The sequence below is a fragment of the Pleurodeles waltl genome, chromosome 10, assembly GCF_031143425.1.
Source record: "Pleurodeles waltl isolate 20211129_DDA chromosome 10, aPleWal1.hap1.20221129, whole genome shotgun sequence".
Taxonomy (NCBI): domain Eukaryota; kingdom Metazoa; phylum Chordata; class Amphibia; order Caudata; family Salamandridae; genus Pleurodeles; species Pleurodeles waltl.
This window is the reverse complement of record NC_090449.1, coordinates 224,971,522-224,991,699: the sequence shown is the minus strand read 5'-3', so window position 1 is coordinate 224,991,699 and position 20,178 is coordinate 224,971,522. Positions and strand designations below refer to the sequence as shown.

Below are 20,178 nucleotides of genomic sequence, written 5' to 3'. Positions count from 1 at the left end.
CAGAGTCCAAGGGTTCCCCTTAGAGGTAAAATAGTGGTAAAAATAGATAATACTAATGCTCTATTTTGTGGTAGTGTGGTCGAGCAGTAGGCTTATCCAAGGAGTAGTGTTAAGCATTTGTTGTACATACACATAGACAATAAATGAGGTACACACACTCAGAGACAAATCCAGTCAATAGGTTTTGTTATAGAAAAATATCTTTTCTTAGTTTATTTTAAGAACCACAGGTTCAAATTTAACATGTAATATCTTGTTTGAAAGGTATTGCAGGTAAGTACATTAGGAACTTTGAATCATTTTAATTGCATGTATACTTTTCAAGTTATTGACAAATAGCTACTTTAAAAGTGGACACTTAGTGCAATTTTCACAGTTCCTGGGGGAGGTAAGTTTTGGTTAGTTTTACCAGGTAAGTAAGACACTTACAGGGTTCAGTTCTTGGTCCAAGGTAGCCCACCGTTGGGGGTTCCGAGCAACCCCAAAGTCACCACACCAGCAGCTCAGGGCCGGTCAGGTGCAGAGTTCAAAGTGGTGCCCAAAACGCATAGGCTAGAATGGAGAGAAGGGGGTGCCCCGGTTCCGGTCTGCTTGCAGGTAAGTACCCGCGTCTTCGGAGGGCAGACCAGGGGGGTTTTGTAGGGCACCGGGGGGGACACAAGCCCACACAGAAATTTCACCCTCAGCAGCGCGGGGGCGGCCGGGTGCAGTGTAGAAACAAGCGTCGGGTTTGCAATGTTAGTCTATGAGAGATCAACGGATCTCTTCAGCGCTGCAGGCAGGCAAGGGGGGGCTTCCTCGGGGAAACCTCCACTTGGGCAAGGGAGAGGGACTCCTGGGGGTCACTTCTGCAGTGAAAGTCCGGTCCTTCAGGTCCTGGGGGCTGCGGGTGCAGGGTCTTTTCCAGGCGTCGGGACTTAGGTTTCAGAGAGTCGCGGTCAGGGGAAGCCTCGGGATTCCCTCTGCAGGCGGCGCTGTGGGGGCTCAGGGGGGACAGGTTTTGGTACTCACAGTCGTAGAGTAGTCCGGGGGTCCTCCCTGAGGTGTTGGTTCTCCACCAGCCGAGTCGGGGTCGCCGGGTGCAGTGTTGCAAGTCTCACGCTTCTTGCGGGGAGTTGCAGGGTCTTTAAAGCTGCTCCTTGAAACAAAGTTGCAGTCTTTTTGGAGCAGGTCCGCTGTCCTCGGGAGTTTCTTGTCTTTTTCGAAGCAGGGCAGTCCTCAGAGGATTCAGAGGTCGCTGGTCCCTTGGAAGGCGTCGCTGGAGCAGAGTTCTTTGGAAGGCAGGAGACAGGCCGGTGAGTTTCTGGAGCCAAGGCAGTTGTCGTCTTCTGGTCTTCCTCTGCAGGGGTTTTCAGCTAGGCAGTCCTTCTTCTTGTAGTTTGCAGGAATCTAATTTTCTAGGGTTCAGGGTAGCCCTTAAATACTAAATTTAAGGGCGTGTTTAGGTCTGGGGGGTTAGTAGCCAATGGCTACTAGCCCTGAGGGTGGGTACACCCTCTTTGTGCCTCCTCCCAAGGGGAGGGGGTCACAATCCTAACCCTATTGGGGGAATCCTCCATCTGCAAGATGGAGGATTTCTAAAAGTTAGAGTCACTTCAGCTCAGGACACCTTAGGGGCTGTCCTGACTGGCCAGTGACTCCTCCTTGTTGCTTTCTTTGTTCCCTCCAGCCTTGCCGCCAAAAGTGGGGGCCGTGGCCGGAGGGGGCGGGCAACTCCACTAAGCTGGAGTGCCCTGCTGGGCTGTGACAAAGGGGTGAGCCTTTGAGGCTCACCGCCAGGTGTTACAGCTCCTGCCTGGGGGAGGTGTTAGCATCTCCACCCAGTGCAGGCTTTGTTACTGGCCTCAGAGTGACAAAGGCACTCTCCCCATGGGGCCAGCAACATGTCTCTAGTGTGGCAGGCTGCTGGAACTAGTCAGCCTACACAGACAGTCGGTTAAGTTTCAGGGGGCACCTCTAAGGTGCCCTCTGGGGTGTATTTTGCAATAAAATGTACACTGGCATCAGTGTGCATTTATTGTGCTGAGAAGTTTGATACCAAACTTCCCAGTTTTCAGTGTAGCCATTATGGTGCTGTGGAGTTCGTGTTTGACAGACTCCCAGACCATATACTCTTATGGCTACCCTGCACTTACAATGTCTAAGGTTTTGTTTAAACACTGTAGGGGTACCATGCTCATGCACTGGTACCCTCACCTATGGTATAGTGCACCCTGCCTTAGGGCTGTAAGGCCTGCTAGAGGGGTGTCTTACCTATACTGCATAGGCAGTGAGAGGCTGGCATGGCACCCTGAGGGGAGTGCCATGTCGACTTACTCGTTTTGTCCTCACTAGCACACACAAGCTGGCAAGCAGTGTGTCTGTGCTGAGTGAGAGGTCTCCAGGGTGGCATAAGACATGCTGCAGCCCTTAGAGACCTTCCTTGGCATCAGGGCCCTTGGTACTAGAAGTACCAGTTACAAGGGACTTATCTGGATGCCAGGGTCTGCCAATTGTGGATACAAAAGTACAGGTTAGGGAAAGAACACTGGTGCTGGGGCCTGGTTAGCAGGCCTCAGCACACTTTCAATTGTAAACATAGCATCAGCAAAGGCAAAAAGTCAGGGGGCAACCATGCCAAGGAGGCATTTCCTTACAACAGGTTATCACTTCTTGAGCCCACCTAGACCAAAACGGCTTCATTGCAGGGCAAGGTACAAAACATTGCATTAGCAGGCTACACAACATTCTGATGCAGACAAATACTTTTCCATATACCAGCACCCAGATTCTTGTAAATTTTGTTAAGGCATTTAATTGTATAACTCTGGGCTTTCTTTTCCAGGTTCTCCACAAAGTGAACATTGGACAAAGTTTTCTAGCATCTTTACAACACCTGCATAAGAACTTTTGGGCTAGAGTCTGTATTACAGTTCCTGCTGGTTGAGTCCCGAAGGGCATGCATTTAGTGGACTTGCAGACAGACTGTTAACAGATTTCAGCACCTGGCTGGACGAAGAAACACAGTCTTCTAAAAGCCTCAATGCTCGTGGATTTCCTGTTCAGAGTCGTCGTACTGAAAGATGTAGGCTTAACCTTACTGGTAGCTGCTGCACCACAAAGCTCTCTGGTGTATGATGTTTAGTGAGAAAATGAGGGTCATTAAGTTCTGGTCCTGTGACTACTGGCAACCTGCTTATTTACTGGTAAGCAGGAACATGGTTTATACCAAGTGCTCTTCAAAGTATCTGTGAGGGCTTTGCTGAATGGGAGCAAAAGCTCAGAAGTGGCAGGCCCTGAATGTAGCATTTCATGAGAACATTTGTTTCGGTCTAGATGGAGGATAACTGTAAATCCAGAACCTCAGCAGCCCATCAAACCACAACTGCAAATGCCACTTTCTCTTTAATAGGCGGTCCAAGTGGCAATTCCAACCCCAAATCAAGGAAGGCATCGGGTCCTCTGGCTTCTTGTAAAACTATATAGAAATTGTCCCCATTATAACAAGGGGGAAGATCACCACCCTCAACGCCACCAACATTAACCTCTGGTGGTGTACACTGTTCAGAATCATAGTCAAAAAGGCAAGTGAGTCTCTCTTAGCCCAACAGCCCTGAAGGAGGACTGGTGTAGAATCAGGCCTTACAATGATCAATTGTGCTTTTGTGACTTTGTAGCACAACACTGGTTGAACAGCTGAAGTTGGTTTGGGGTTGATCATTGGGATCAGAATCAGGTCTTCTGGTGACTTGGACACTAGGGTTGACAAAGTAGCAGCCTGGTACAAGTCTAGGCAATGGAGTAGGCACTGTACCAGAGTCGGTACTGGACGTAGAAACTTGAGATTCCAGGGCAAACCTTGGGCCCGGAATCATGCCAGAGGGAGCTGGAAAAGGATAGAAAATCTGCAGCATGACCCCTTTGGAGGCTCAACTTGTTGAGGTGTCAGCGATGGCCCTGGAAACTCGAGCACATTGGGAATAGCTGGGGAATCTGCCCCGTGCTCATGGACCCTGGAAGAGACCGGCTAATACTTTGATGTTCTTGCCTTGGGAAGGGAACGGTGGAATGGCTCGAGTCCTGTTTTGCTTTTCTCATGTTTTCTCTGTGACTTCAATTTGGACTCACTAGAGGATTTCGACCAAGAAGTGGAATCTTGTGAGAACAGCCCCTGCAGTGAGACCAGGGAAGCACCCTTAACCTGGAGTGGGACTTCAGCGAAGGTTTAGATTTATACCAATATTTGGTGACATATAACTTTGCCTCCCGAGCCTCGATCACCTTATAAAGGGTACACTTGTCGCATAACCTCAAGTTGTGCCTGGAGCTCAAACGCCAGAGACACAGGTCAGTGAATAACATTTGTTTTCTGCAATCATGGTATGGCTTGAAGCCGGTCATACCAGGAGGGTACACTGTTCCTTATCACACTGGAGTTTGATACTTGCAAAATAAGGAGGAGTTCTCTGGATCTGTGTCAGAAGGCAAAGAAAGGATCTGACAGCGTGCAGTGGTGTTGCTTACATGCAGGTTTTCTGACACACTCAGGGCAGAGCTGCACAACACCACTTAGCGGTGCTCAAGAACAATGCCGAAGAAAAGTTTATTTATCAATTATGGTGCCTGGGGAGTATTCTAAGGTGAGAAAGTGTAAACCGGAACCTCATTGTGGTTGACAGAATATTGCTAAGTAACCACCGTGGATCAGGACAGTGACCGATTTGTCCCAATTAACTATTGGGCGCTTAGCACAATAGCCAATCTCACTCACATATAGGGTGGACACGTGTGGCAAAGACTAATCACTGTGCACAATTGGGCCAAGTTAAAGACACAAGAACGTGTGTACCTTTTGAAAACAAACATGTACAGAGTCTAATGAGTTGTTTTGAAAGGCATGAGGCAAGCGGGGTAGAGCAATTATTGTGCAAAGTGACGTTCTAGCCAAAATAGTGATTGGTAGCAAAGTGCAGCTAGTGAGATCTCTGAACAAGCTTTGTTGTGTGTCTTGTGTGGTATGCATCACTAGGTATTTAAAACTATTGCTGTCTACCTTTAATTGTGACTATCAGGCGACTGCCCAGTTGCATCGGGTAGATCTGACTTCTCACTTGACCGTCTGTCCCTAGGCCCCCCAGTAGACATTCAGGATTTTCATAATTCTGTGACTTGTACAGCAGGTATATCTAGCAAACAATGAGTGGCCTGCTTCTTTAATCAAGACTGTTCCAACATTTACAACTTAATTAGTGCAATAAAACGCTAAATTAAGATAAGATGAAGCTACTTTTTTATGTCGAGCATAGCAGAGCTGCTTTTCCGACATTTTGGTATGTATCTGGGCTTTTAACCACGCCCACCGCACACCCATCACTATCACTTGTTTATGGGCATGCCTTTCAAAAATCCTTTCTTTTCATAAGTAACTGCTTTATGTTTGTCCCTCCTTAGGGCAATTTTGTTACTGCCTTGGGGAACGACCCTGTAACATGAATTATTGCAGGTTTGCTGATAACTTTGACTGCAAGCGAACTTCTTTTTCCTTTTGCGTGTCTCCTTCACGCTCACGGCGGCGCTTCAAATCAGCTCGCTTATGTCAACTGTTTTACTTTTTATTTTCAGTTTGTGTGGCAAGAAAAGTCCAGTTAGTAATTTACAGCGCTAATAGCTCTAACTCAGGCAAACACGAGACCCATTGCATTTCAAATGCTTGTTACTAAATGTTAAGAATGCCAGTCCAGTTAAATGTTTGCTGTGAAACGATAGCATTCTTCCATGGAATACAAGCTTTAACAAAACGTCTAGGGATTCCTTTAACATACATCATCGCCCACACAAGCATGCACACATTGTGATGGATACATGTACCCAAAGGGCCATCAACTTTTGACTCACTCCAGGCTCCAAACTGGATCATAAAAAGTCACTGGCCGGTTGCTCCATCATCCTCCAATGCAAATCCCCCACCCCAGACATAATGACACACAGCCTCATGTAATCGTTACGCCTTCACTCCGAAGTATGTTCTTTTACTTTGGCCCATGGCCTTTGCAAATCTATTGCTTGCTTCTTTTTTCTGTTTTATTTAAAATAACTTCTACAGAGAATCAGATTTTGGCAGTCTATCAGTGATGTCACCGTAAACAACTGCTCATCCAAGTTTGGGGTGCCTTTAAGACGAGAACTGGATTTCCAAAAAAAGTAACCACAAGACTTGCAGTGATTGATGTGCTGCAGGCCTTTCTGCTCTACCTTGTGAGTGGCTATATTGTTAATAGATGTACTGTTAGGCAAAACAAGTGAGGATAGAATGGATATACTGGTCCAACATACATCCTCTATGACCACTGTTTAGTAATTCAAATAGTGTGCATTTCCCAAAAATAGTTTTTATTAAGATCCAATTCAGGTATTGTAATCCTTGAGTTCAAACAGAGCATCCCTTTTAGAATGCACAAGCCCCCTCCCACTAAGGTGGCATGTTTAATCATCAGGCAGTGCAGGCAGCCGCTGCAGTGCCCAGCGGGCCCCATGAAGGAGCTGTTTGTCAGAGAATTGTTTCTCTGTCTGAAAGTCCTAAGCCACTTGACATTTACCTCCAATATAGGCAAAGTGAGAGTAGATCCAGAGCAACAATAACCATATTAAAATTAATTAACCCTGCCTGAATTGTTTTAATTTCAGATGGATCTCCTTGTTAATGTGAAAAGCAATGAGGAGGAACTTATCAGGACACTTTGGTCTCAGAGTTCACTTCGAGGTCAACATGTTTCTTGCCTAGGTGTCCCTACTTTGAATCAGTGGCAATTTATAAGAACTGCAACACTGAATATTTCTGACTTACTGTTGGGAGCCCTCTATAGTGTTTAGATGGTGCCCACCCCAAGTGTCCTATTTTATGATAAATATCCTGTTTGGGAAAGAGATTTTTTTAATTGCATGAAAAATGTATTCCCAAATAGTATTTTTCCTTTTTAAATGCTTGCGACCTGAAAGCCTAGTTGATTGAATGAGAAATTACAGAGGAGACTCACTTTGGCCATTTGCAGATAATGGAGAATCCGCAGTCCTCAAACTAGTTTCCACAATTCCGAAAGTCCTAAAAGGACAACGTTTGATCTGTTCCCTTTTGACCTGAAGGGATCCTTAGACCTTAGAATTGGGTCTTTAGGAATCATTTCTCAGAACTGCACACCATTTAGATTATTAGGTAACATGCACTTTTCCTAGGGTGTGAGGTTACCTGGACACTTTTGTAATCTCGGGTTTCTGATCCCAGTTGGAGCGACCCTTGTGCATAAATCTTTCAGCGTGTATTGCTCAGGACCATTTAGATTCACATGCTGACAACACAAGCGCAACAGGCAAGAGAAAGTTGGTTCACTCACCTTAAGTTTGAGGGTGGTGGCTAGCAGTCAATCCGATCTCGCTGTAATGAAGTCCGCTAAAAGACTCCAGCAGCATCAGGCTAGACAAGCTCTGCACGTGTCATCTTGTGGACCACAAATACCCCTTTTCATCGAGGTAGTTCAAGGAATTTTCAGCCAGCAGGGGACATCCTAGGTGGACCTTAATGGCATTCTTATAATTCTCAGTGCCTCATGTTTGTGCCCTTCCGTTTTCTCCTGGCAAGTTGGTAAAAGATGTGTTCTGCCTTCCCTGGGGTTCAACCACCACTACCTCTTATCCAAGGGTTTCTGAAGAAACTGAGCCTGAATTGTATGCAGGTAATTCTGGTGGCCTCAGGTTAGGCTTGGAAGGTTTGGTTGTCTTAACTGCTGATGCTCTGAATCGGTTGTACACTTTGGCTTCCCTTTCATCACGAACGTCTGACCCAATAACAAGGTGGAGTGTTAAATCACTGTAACACCAGTTGGACCAGCAACATTCCCTTATGTCCTATATTGAAAAGTCTTAACAGCGTCACATTGATAAACAGCCGTTTATTGGTTTCACTGGTGTGAAGAAGAGAAAGGCAGGACAAAACAGAAGTTTAGCCCACTAGATTATCCTTCATTATAGGCTGTGTTATGCCATGGCCAAATAAAGATCCTTCAGACAGGGCTATTTCTCCAGACTGAAAGTTGCAAGTACAGATCTAGCTTGAGGTCTTTTGTCTTGTACATCTGCCAGGCCACTGGGTGACTTAATTCCATCTTTTCATCAGACTCTACTGTATTGTCTCTGGGGACCTCAGGGAGGGCCATTTTGCCTGTTCACTTCCGCAGGTCTTCCTTTCAAACCCACCTCCTTCTGGGGGGAGGACTCTTTGGTAATGATTCAAAAGGTAAGATGGGTAGGAGTTTCAATTAAAAAAATAATCACTCACCTTTTGTATCATTCTTTATACTGGATACTCTATCTCAGGGGTCTCCAGCCTTCTCCATGAGAGCTACCGCTGATCGATGAAAATACTGGCTAGATATTAATGACTGACAGTTGTTTCACTAGTGACCACATCAGATACAAACACAATAGTGGCTTCACCTTGCAAGATTATTAGTAGTGGCACAATATTGAATAATGCCAAAAAATGCACTAAAAAGAATTTAAGTGTGCAGGGTCCAGTAAATCCCCAATTGGTTTGCAGAGGCGAAAGTAGAAAGGACTAATTTTCTATTTTGTGGTAGTGTGGCCGAGCAGTTAGGCTTATCAGAGGATAGTGCTAAGCATTGTTGTACTCACAGTGGCAATAAATGAGACACACTCAAAAAATAAATCCGAGACCAATTTTGAAAAAAAAAATATATATATATATGTTCGATGGCATGTGTAGCTGCAGATACACATGCTGTGCATATCCCGCCATCTAGTGTTGGGCTCGGAGTGTTACAAGTTGTTTTTCTTCAAAGAAGTCTTTTCGAGTCACGAGATCGAGGGACTCCTCCCCTTTCGGCTCCATTGTGCATGGGCGTCGACTCCATCTTAGACGGTATTGTTGGCGTTCGGTATCGGGTTAGTTAACGCAGATCGACACCGAATCAAGAAGAGCTCCGGTAGCCCTTCGGGGCTTATATTCCCCGGCGGGGCCTTGTCGGCCCGACCGCGTGCGTCTTCAAGGCTAATGGAACGGACCCCATTCCGCTTCTGCCCCGAATGCCACAACAAGTATCCTTACATAGATCAACATCTGGTCTGTAATTTGTGTTTGTCCCCCGAACACAAAGAGGATACCTGCGAGGCCTGTCGGGCATTTCGGTCGAAGAAAACGCTATAGGCACGAAGGCTTCAAATGGCGTCGGCACCGTCAGGACACCACAACGTCGAGGAAGAGGAGACTTTCTCCATCGCTGACTCGGACTCAGACGAGCCCGAAACAGAGCAAGCGCCGAAAACCGTGAGTAAACCAGCCCCGGCCAAAACTCACGCAAAAATCATGAAGGCCCAGGGGACGCCACCGCCGGCAGGCCATGGCTTAACCCGTAAAATCAGTGACCATCCATCGGCACCGAAAAAGGGCACACACGTGTCAGTCATCCGATTCCGGTCGAGATCCCGGCACAGAGCATACTCGACACCGAGAACATGGCTCAGACCAGACTCAACATCGAGAGACCGGCTCCGACATAAGTCGGCACCGAGAGATCGGCACGCCGAAACCTAAAAAAGTGGCTTCGGAGCCGAAAAAGACTGTAGAAAAGGATACTGTACCGAAACACCCAGCTTGGGAGCCGAAAACAAGCTCCTACTCCGAAGAACAAGGCCTTTCAGAACAACTACAAGGCCACAAATTTGGACAAGAGCTAGAAGCAGGGGAGCCAGATTATACACAAAGAAGGCTCCATATTCAAAAGGAAACAGGGAAAATAAGAACTCTCCGTCCTATAAGGATGGAAAGGAAACTTGCTTTCCAAGACAAAGAAAAACAACCACAAGCAAAAGTGGCAAAAGCAGTAACTCCACCTCACTCTTCGCCACAACCATCCCCACACCACTCACCGCAACTGTCACCAATTGCAAACCCCTCTATGATGCAATCACCAACGCACACAGGGATCAGCCAGGATGACCCAGATTCATGGCATCTATATGATGCGCCAGTATCAGATAATAGTCCAGACTGCTACCCAGCGAGACCATCACCACCTGAAGACAGTACTGCCTACATGCAAGTGGTGTCCAGAGCAGCGGTTTTTCACAATCTGGCACTGCACGCGGAACCCATTGAGGATGACTTTTTATTTAATACTTTGTCGTCGACACACAGTCAGTACCAAAGTCTCCCGATGCTACCAGGGATGTTGAAACACGCAAAACAAGTATTTCAAGAACCTGTCAAAGGCAGAGCCATCACACCTAGGGTGGAGAAAAAGTACAAGCCTCCCCCTACAGACCCTGTATACATCACACAACAACTGACACCTAACTCCGTAGTTGTAGGCGCAGAACGTAAAAGGGCTAATTCACACACCTCAGGAGATGCACCACCACCCGACAAAGAAAGTCGAAAGTTTGATGCAGCGGGGAAAAAAGTTGCAGCACAAGCGGCCAATCAATGGCGCATTGCCAATTCCCAGGCTTTATTGTCAAGATATGACAGGGCTTATTGGGATGAAATGCAGCACTTTATAGAACATCTGCCCAAAGAGTTCCAAAAGCGTGCACAACAGGTGGTGGAAGAGGGCCAAAGTATCTCGAACAACCAGATACGATCGGCAATGGATGCAGCGGACACAGCCGCAAGAACTGTGAATACAGCAGTCACCATTCGGAGACACGCATGGCTACGCACCTCCAGATTTAAGCCCGAAATCCAACAGGCTGTGCTTAATATGCCTTTTAATGGAAAGCAGTTGTTTGGGCCGGAGGTGTACACAGCTATAGAGAAGCTGAAAAAAGACACAGATACGGCCAAGGCCATGGGCGTGCTCTACTCTCCACAGAGCAGAGGCACATTTAGGAAGACACAATTTAGAGGGGGGTTTCGGGCCCAAAGCACAGAACCCTCAACCTTACAATCCAGACCCACATACCAGGGCCAGTATCAGAGAGGAGGTTTTCGGGGACAATACAGAGGTGGACAGTTCCCTAAAACTAGAGGAAAGTTCCAAAGCCCAAAGACCCCTCAAAATAAACAGTGACTTCAGTGTCACAAATCCCCAACACACAACACCAGTGAGGGGGAGACTCACAGATTTTTACCAAAACTGGGAAGAAATAACAACAGACTTGTGGGTCCTAGCCATTATCCTACATGGTTATTGCATAGAATTCCTACAGTTACCACCAAATGTGCCTCCAAGAACACACAATTTGTCCAAACAGCACTTGGATCTATTACAACTAGAAGTCCAAGCGTTGTTGCAAAAAGATGCAATAGAACTGGTACCCAATCATCAAAAAGGAACAGGTGTTTATTCCCTGTATTTTCTAATACCCAAAAAGGACAAAACTCTGAGACCCATCTTAGATATCAGAACACTAAATCTTTACATCAAATCAGATCACTTTCACATGGTGACACTTCAAGACGTAATCCCCTTGCTCAAACAACAAGACTACATGTCAACATTAGATCTCAAGGATGCGTACTTCCATATACCCATAAATCCTTCACACAGAAAATACTTAAGGTTTGTAATCCAAGGAGTACATTACCAATTCAGTGTTACCATTCGGGATAACAACAGCACCAAGGGTATTTACAAAATGCCTTGCAGTAGTAGCAGCCCATATCAGAAGACAGCACATACACGTATTCCCGTATCTAGACGATTGGTTAAACAAAACCAACACGCAGGAACAGTGTCTTCAACACACACAATACGTCATAGAAACCCTTCACAAACTAGGGTTCTCACTAAACTACCAAAAATCTCACTTACAGCCGTGTCAAATATAACAATACTTAGGAGCAACAATCAACACAAAAAAAGGGATTGCCACTCCAAGTCCACAAAGGGTACAAGCATTCCAAAACGTAATAAAATGCATGCACCCAAACCAAAGGTTTCAGGTAAAATTAGTGATGAAACTACTAGGCATGATGTCCTCATGCATAGCCATTGTCCCAAACGCAAGATTACACATGCGGCCCTTACAACAGTGCCTAGCAGCACAATGGTCACAAGCACAGGGTCAACTTCAAGATCTAGTGTTGATAGACCGCCAAACATACACCTCGCTTCAATGGTGGAATCCTATCAATTTAAACCAAGGGCGGCCTTTCCAAGACCCAGTGCCTCAATACGTGATCACAACAGATGCTTCCATGGTAGGGTGGGGAGCACACCTCAACCAACACAGCATCCAGGGACAATGATATACTCAGCAGAAACAACTTCATATAAATCAGTTAGAGCTACTAGCAGTGTTTCTAGCGTTGAAACCACTAATGGCCCACAAACACATTCTTGTCAAAACAGACAACATGACAACAATGTATTACCTAAACAAACAGGGAGGGACACACTCAACACAGTTGTGTCTCTTAGCACAAAAGATTTGGCATTGGGCGATTCACAATCACATTCGCCTAATAGCGCAATACATACCAGGAATTCAAAACCAGTTAGCCTACAATCTCAGTCGGGATCACCAACAGGTCCACGAATGGGAAATTCATCCCCCTATACTACAAACCTACTTCCAAACCTGGGGAACACCGCAAATAGACCTATTCGCAACAAAAGAAAACGCAAAATGCCAAAACTTCGCATCCAGGTACCCACAGCCTCACTCCAAGGGCAATGCATTATGGATGAGTTGGTCAGGGATATTTGCTTACGCTTTTCCCCCTCTCCCACTCCTTCCGTATGTCGTAAACAAATTGAGTCAAAACAAATTCAAACTAATACTAATAGCACCAACTTGGGCACAACAACCTTGGTACACAACACTACTAGACCTGTCAGTAGTGCCTCATATCAAACTACCAAACAGATCAGATCTGTTAACTCAACACAAACAACAGATCAGACACCCGAATCCAGCATCGCTCAATCTAGCAATCTGGCTCCTGAAGTCTTAGAGTTCGGACATCTAGACCTTACACAAGAATGTATGGAGGTCATCAAACAGGCTAGAAAACCTACTACAAGACATTGCTACGCAGATAAATGGAAAAGATTTGTTTATTACTGTCATAATAATCAAATTCAACCATTACACGCATCCGCAAAAAACATTGTAAGCTACTTACTACACTTACAAAAGTCTAAGTTAGCTTTTTCATCCATTAAAATACATCTCACAGCAATTTCTGCCTATCTGCAAATTACACATTCAACTTCACTATTCAGAATCCCAGTCATAAAAGCATTTATGGAGGGTCTCAAAAGGATCATTCCACCAAGAACAGCACCAGTTCCTTCGTGGAACCTCAATATTGTATTAACACGACTCATGGGCCCACCATTTGAACCCATGCACTCTTGTGAGATACAATACTTAACCTGGAAAGTAGCCTTCCTAATAGCTATCACATCTCTCAGAAGAGTAAGTGAAATACAAGCCTTTACCATACAAGAACCCTTTATACAAATACACAAACATAAAGTGGTTCTACGCACAAATCCCAAATTTTTGCCAAAAGTCATATCACTGTTCCACTTAAATCAAACAGTGGAACTCCCAGTGTTCTTTCCAGAACCAGACTCTGTAGCTGAAAAGAGCATTACATACATTAGACATAAAAAGAGCACTAATGTATTACATTGATAGAACCAAACAAATTCACTAAACAATTATTTGTAGCTTTCCAAAAACCTCATGCAGGGAATCCAATATCCAAACAAAGCATTGCCAGATGGATAGTTAAGTGTATTCAAACCTGTTATATAAAAGCAAAGAGAGAACTGCCTATTACACCAAAGGCACACTCCACTAGAAAGAAAGGAGCCACCATGGCCTTTCTAGGAAATATACCAATGACAGAAATCTGTAAGGCAGCCACATGGTCTACGCCTCATACATTCACTAAACATTACTGCGTGGATGTGTTAACAACACAACAAGCCACAGTAGGACAAGCAGTATTAAGAACATTGTTTCAAACAACTTCAACTCCTACAGGCTAAACCACCGCTTTTGGGGAGATAACTGCTTACTAGTCTATACACAGCATGTGTATCTGCAGCTACACATGCCATCGAACGGAAAATGTCACTTACCCAGTGTACATCTGTTCGTGGCATGAGACGCTGCAGATTCACATGCGCCCTCCCACCTCCCCGGGAGCCTGTAGCCGTTATAAGTTGATAAAAATAAAACTTGTACATTAGTAAATTTGTAAATATATCACTTTTAGTCACATTATGTACATACATACTTACTCCATTGCATGGGCACTATTACTATATACACAACTCCTACCTCACCCTCTGCGTGGAAAACAATCTAAGATGGAGTCGACGCCCATGCACAATGGAGCCGAAAGGGGAGGAGTCCCTCGATCTCGTGACTCGAAAAGACTTCTTCGAAGAAAAACAACTTGTAACACTCCGAGCCCAACACTAGATGGCGGGATATGCACAGCATGTGAATCTGCAGCGTCTCATCCCACGAACAGATGTACACTGGGTAAGTGACATTTTATTTATATATATGTGTGTTTTAAACCCAAGACCTTCGTCATCATGTAAGTAGACTTTTAAGTATAAATACTTTGCAGTTTCAGAAATCAACAGTGCAATTTGCAGAGTTCTCTTAATGTTATCCTATGAAGGAAAGCAATGTTCAGCAAACACAGGGTAAACAATGACTTGCTAGGTCGAGCTCAGAAAGCAAAGGTGAGTACTGGGCACTGATCAGAACCACACCAACAGGTTACACAAGGCAGCACTGCGGCGGCTGGGTGCAGTAAGGTGTCGGGTGGTTGTCTATGGGAGATTGACCTCGTGACCAACAGGCTGCAGGCTCTGGGTAGGAAGCCAGTCAGGGACAACAAGTAGGTAGGTAGTAGACTTGCGGTGCTCGGGGACATAGGTGCACCTTTGGTCCTCTTCTTCAGTGCCCAGGGACAACAGATGCAGGAGTGTTTGTAGGCATCGGGTGTTCTCGCCCGGGAGCACTTGCAGTCAGGGATCCTGCATGTTGAGGCTGCAGGCATCGCTGGGTAATCCGGCAGGGGTGGACCCAAGGTGGACTCAAGCTCAGGGAAGCCAGGGGCCGTCATTGGCACCAGTGACCCATCTCAGATGGGGTCGAGGTGACCGGTGCAGTAGTTGTTGGAGGTGCCAGGTTTCCTCTCACCACAAGGCTGCAGGAGAGGGGGTCCTGCGTGCATAGGCTGGAGGCAACTTGGGGGAGTTCTGAGGGGTGAAACCTGAGTGGACTCAGACTCTAGAAAGCGGGGGAACTGGGCTGGCACCGTTGGTTGGCTTCACCTCTGGTTGTGGACGTCAGGTGCAGATGTAATTTTTTCCAGGGGTGGTTGCAGAGCAGTTCTGCTGCTCACTGGAGTCCAAGTCATTGTGGAAGGCAGGCAGTCCTCCTAGGGTTCTTGGAAACTCAGCTGCAGGACAAGTGTTCTTTCGGGCAGAGTCCGTTGAGGTCAGCAGGCAGGCTGGAGGGGCTGATTCCGAGTTAGCTGCTGCTGCTTTTCCTCGTCTGCAGGTGCAAGACTTCTTTGTCTTTTGCTTCATAGTTTGTCAGGATCTGAGTTCTAGGGTTCAGCGGTGCCACCTAAATACTCAATTTAAGGCCTTATCGGGAGTGTGAGGTGGTAGCCAATGGGCTGCCTGCCTTAAGAGTGACTATAAGGTTGACTATAACTTCTTATGACCACTTAGCTGGGAAGTGGACATAACCTTAACCCTAGTGGCCTAACTCCTTCCAAACAAGGTGGAGGAATTAAAAAAGTAGTATCCACTTCAGCTCATCCACCTTAGGGTGTGACTAGTATGAAGTGGGCACACCTCCTAATCTGCCTAATTTTCCAGAGGGTGATACTACCAGAAGTGCGATCAGGACAGGGGGTGGTTCTGCTCCTCCTTCTGGAGAGACCTGGGTAGCATTACGAAGGTGGTTAGGCCTTTGAAGCTTCCTGCCCTGGAATGGCCATCCTACCTGGGTGAGGTGGTAAAACATCTGCCCAGTGCAGGCTTTTGTCTCAGGCCCTCAAGAGCACTGGCTCTCACCTTCAGGGCCAGAAACGTGTCTGTGGTGGCTGAACTGTTCAGGACCAGACAGTCAGCACACTAGTAGCTGGTAGGTTTTCAGGGTACACCTCTAAGGTGCCCTCTATGTGCATTTATTAATAAATCCCTCACTGGGGTCAGTGAGGGTTTATTATTCTGAGATGTTTGATACCAAATATCCCAAGATTTAGAGAAGCCATCATGTAGCTGGTGACCAGTGTCCTGCGCATGCATTTAAAATGGCTTCCCTGTTCACTTAACTATGTCTCAGAATTGACAGAGACATAGAAGGAGCATATCTGTTCATGCTTACATGCCCTCAAATGTGCCTTGATGCGCCCTGCCGTAGGGGAGACTTACACCTGGCACATTCAGTAATGGGAGACTTGGCACACAGGGGTGTGTGACAGGTCATATTTTCAATTAAGTCTGCACCAGCACAGTAAGGGCAGTACTGTGTGGATTTGGTTAGGGGTCAACCTGGGGGTGACTCAACTGGTGCTGCAGACCTCAGGGACCTTCCTTAGTACCCCAGTCCCTAGGTACCAGGGACACCTTTTACTAGGAACTTATAGTGGTAACTAAAGAGTTAGCCAATTGTGCAAAACAACTGTGCAGTTTTGGGGAAAGAGATCTGGCACTGGGGACCTAGTTAACAGTCGAAGCCACATCGGAAGCAAGGCAAAAAGTGAGGGCTACTCATGTAATAAAGGGTGCTTTCCTACAAATATCATGAAGGCACACATATAGATTTACTATCCTGAACCCCATATCGGTGTACCTTAAAGATAGAGAGATATATATAAACACATGAAAAACTAATTTTAAAGGGACGTTGTAGTTAGTTGAATATAAGTTAAAACATACCCTTTTAAATTAGCAAATCAACTAAAATTCACCAGTTATAGTTATCTCAAGTAAATATAACTCTTGCCCTAAAGTAACTATAACCCGCACCCTGCAGTGCACAGTGCTGCCAATGATGTAATTTCAGATGTTGCAATGATGTTATCAATGATGCCAAAGAATATTATGTAGGAAAGTAGCATCTTTCTGACATAGTTACCCCCACTTTTTGCATGGTGTCGGTGGGTTTAGCCTGTAGTACACTGGGATCCTTCTAGCCAGGACCCCAATGTCAGTGCTCTCACCTAAATTTAGTTGTAAGGTAACTTTACACCCCATAACTGGCATACTTGTGCACCTTGTAAGTCAGCATTTATTGTGCCTTCTATGGGGGCCCATGCAAACTGACTACAGGCCTGCCAATACAGCCTATGTGAAATGGTGCATACACCTTTACTTCCAGGTATAAGGTTTGCCTTATATAATTTTCACTGCACTCTGACCCTGTAAGTCACCCCTAAGGTAGGCCCTTTAGACAAAGGGCAGGGTGCATGGTTCTAAGTGTGAGTGTGCCCCTGCATGAGCATAGGTGCCCCTACAAGCCCCAGACTCCAGTTCCTGGGTTTTGTAAGTGCGGGGAAGCCATCTTAAGGTATATAGTGGACACTGTTCAACACGAGTGGTCCGAATACATAATGGCTTCACCAAACATCAGAATATTTGGTATCAAACATGTTGGAATCCTGCAACTGCACCAATTCCAGTGCTTTTCTCATGATATCATGTACTTTTGGGATTCCCTAGAGGATCCCCCAAAGTGTGCAAGTAAAGCCTTGCAAGGTCTGCATGCCAGGCCGTGCTGCTACAGACCCAAGACACTGTTCTTTCCACCCCCTGCTGAGCTTAATTCGGGCAGGGGAACACAGAAAAAAGGATTTCCTGTAATACAGAGGTGTGACCACCTTTCCTTTAGAAATAGTTGTCTCTGGAATGGGGTGAGGGTGCCTCTTAGTGCCACCAGACTGCTTTGAAGGGCACATTTGGTGCCCTCCTTGCATAAACCGGTTTGCACCAGTGCAGGAACCCCCGGTTCCCACACTGGTGCGAAACCACACAAAGGACAGGGAATGACCACTCCTCTGTCCAGCTCCTTCCCTAATGAGGTGCACAGAGCTCTGCCAGGTGGCCACTTGATTATGCCATCTTGAAATAAGATGAGCAGAGGCCTTGGGAGCATCTGTCTGGTTAGTGCAGCTGGGGGAAGTCCCTGACCCCCTCTGATAGGTGTGTCAGTGCAGTTAGTGTCAAACCCCCTTCACCGATTACTTAAGGGCTCTCCTAAGGGTGGGACCTGAGATTCGTCTGCAAGACTTCAGGAACCATCTGCAAGTCTCCTCTGCAAGACAGTCCTGCAACATGGACAGTGGAACCGCTGATGTTTTTAGTTGGAACCAAGATCAAGATTGTAACCAATGGGGGGCTCTTACTGCAGCTTTGTTTCCGAGTTCTGCAAAGACTTCTGCAGCCCCATGGCCATGCATCCTCCAGAGTTACTAGGAATCTGCCTGCCCTTAGGAAATCAAAAAAGGAATCTTCCTTTGGGTGAAGGAGTCACTCTTCTGCATTCACAGGCACCTCAACGAATAAAACCAGGTTGTGGATCCTGCTTGCCAACAAACTATCCAAGGCTCTGCAACACGTGTTGATTCTCTGGCTCTCCAGAGGTCTGACCTATGTTCCTTGCAACTGGGAAGTTGGTGGTTCCTCTCTGAAGCTCCTTGACCAACCCCGCTGTGCACTGCGTCTGCTTGTCGTTGCCAAGGCTTGTTGGCTCTTCAGTCTGAAGACGACCTAGCTCCAAGAAGCCCCGACCTCCAGCACTCTCCAGCTCCAAGAACACCATCCTCTCTGCAGCTCCTGCGACGTGGGCATTCCTCTTAGCTGTGCTGCTGAGGCCTCCCTGTGACTCCCTGTGCCTGCTGCCAAAGGGTCCTGCTGGGAGCTCCATCGATTCCTCCTGGCTCTCCTGCTTTCTGAGGGCAGACCCTGACCTACCTGCCAAGGTTGGGTCACCTGGACCTTGCTGGTCCCCACAAATCCTGCAAACTTATCACTATGCTTCCCTGCATTGGCCAAGGCTTGTTCGTGGCCCCACTGACCCCTCTGCAATTTATGACTGGCGTGGGACAGCTCATGGACAACCCCTGGGATCCTCCTGCATAAACTCAACTCCACAGCTGCACTTCTTTGTCCACCGACCTACAGGAGAGCATCACTGAGAAGGATCGCCATTGCCCTTCTGTATTGCTTGGGCACCTGTGAGTAATCTAGACTCTGTCCCCTCTCTCTCCTTGGGTCCTCTTACTCGGGAATCCACGCCTGGGTTCCACCAACCTGGTCCATGGGTCACAACAGCAGCTGGACAGCTGAGATCCCCATTGACTTCAGCGGGAGGTTCCGATTCACGGTTCACCCCTATGCACCTGGGCTCGCTGGTGTAGGTATTCCACTGTTCTGGGTATCCACGAATGAAAACACTATCCAACGTCCATTGTCCCAAAGAGTTTCCTCAGGGTCCTCTGGGAGGGGTCCTAAAATGGGAAAACTCCAACCATTACTTCCCCATGTTTGCATATGGACACTGTCCCGAGAATTCTATTCTGCACACGGGTGCCTGGGAAATCCTACCCACTTAACATTGGGGTTTTAGTACTTCCCCAGTCCTAAGGGTCCTTGGGTGGTAGTGTGGGTTGGGAGTGACTTTTGTATTCCACTTTTTTAGTATAGGGTTTTCCCGCTGGCACACCCCCACCGTCCCATTAGGGGCCCATGTTATTTTATGCCTTCACTTTCTGGTTGCTAAGTATATTTTTGTATGTCCCCATATCTTGTTAGGAGATATACCAAAGCTAGTTATAGTGTGTGTTGCAAAAAAATATCACGTTTCTAACACTGGTGTGGTTCTTTCCTGTGTGTACATCCCTGACCTGTGTGGTATTTGCAACAGCTTTACACCATCCTGAATAAGCCTTAGCTGCTCTCCAGAGCTGCCCTTGTGAAAGCTTTGGTTATCTGGAACTGCCTACACTATCACTAACGGTTGCCTGGACTCAGTACAGAGTGCCTCAGGTATAGGTGTAAACCATATACTGAGCTAGCCTCCTACACATGACTTCAGTGATCTAATATGTGAGGTATTTAGTGCATGGGGAAGGCTGGGAAATGAGTTCCATCTATTCCAGTATAATTGTACATCTGTTCGTTTAACTGTATC

The 20,178-nt window shown here is 46.4% G+C and overlaps 1 protein-coding gene across 2 annotated transcripts in view; it reads left to right on the top strand.

Moving 5' to 3' along the window:
• SMG1 (SMG1 nonsense mediated mRNA decay associated PI3K related kinase) overlaps positions 1-20,178 on the top strand; it is a 1,401,298-nt gene that overhangs the window by 1,215,892 nt on the left and 165,228 nt on the right. The window lies entirely within an intron of this gene.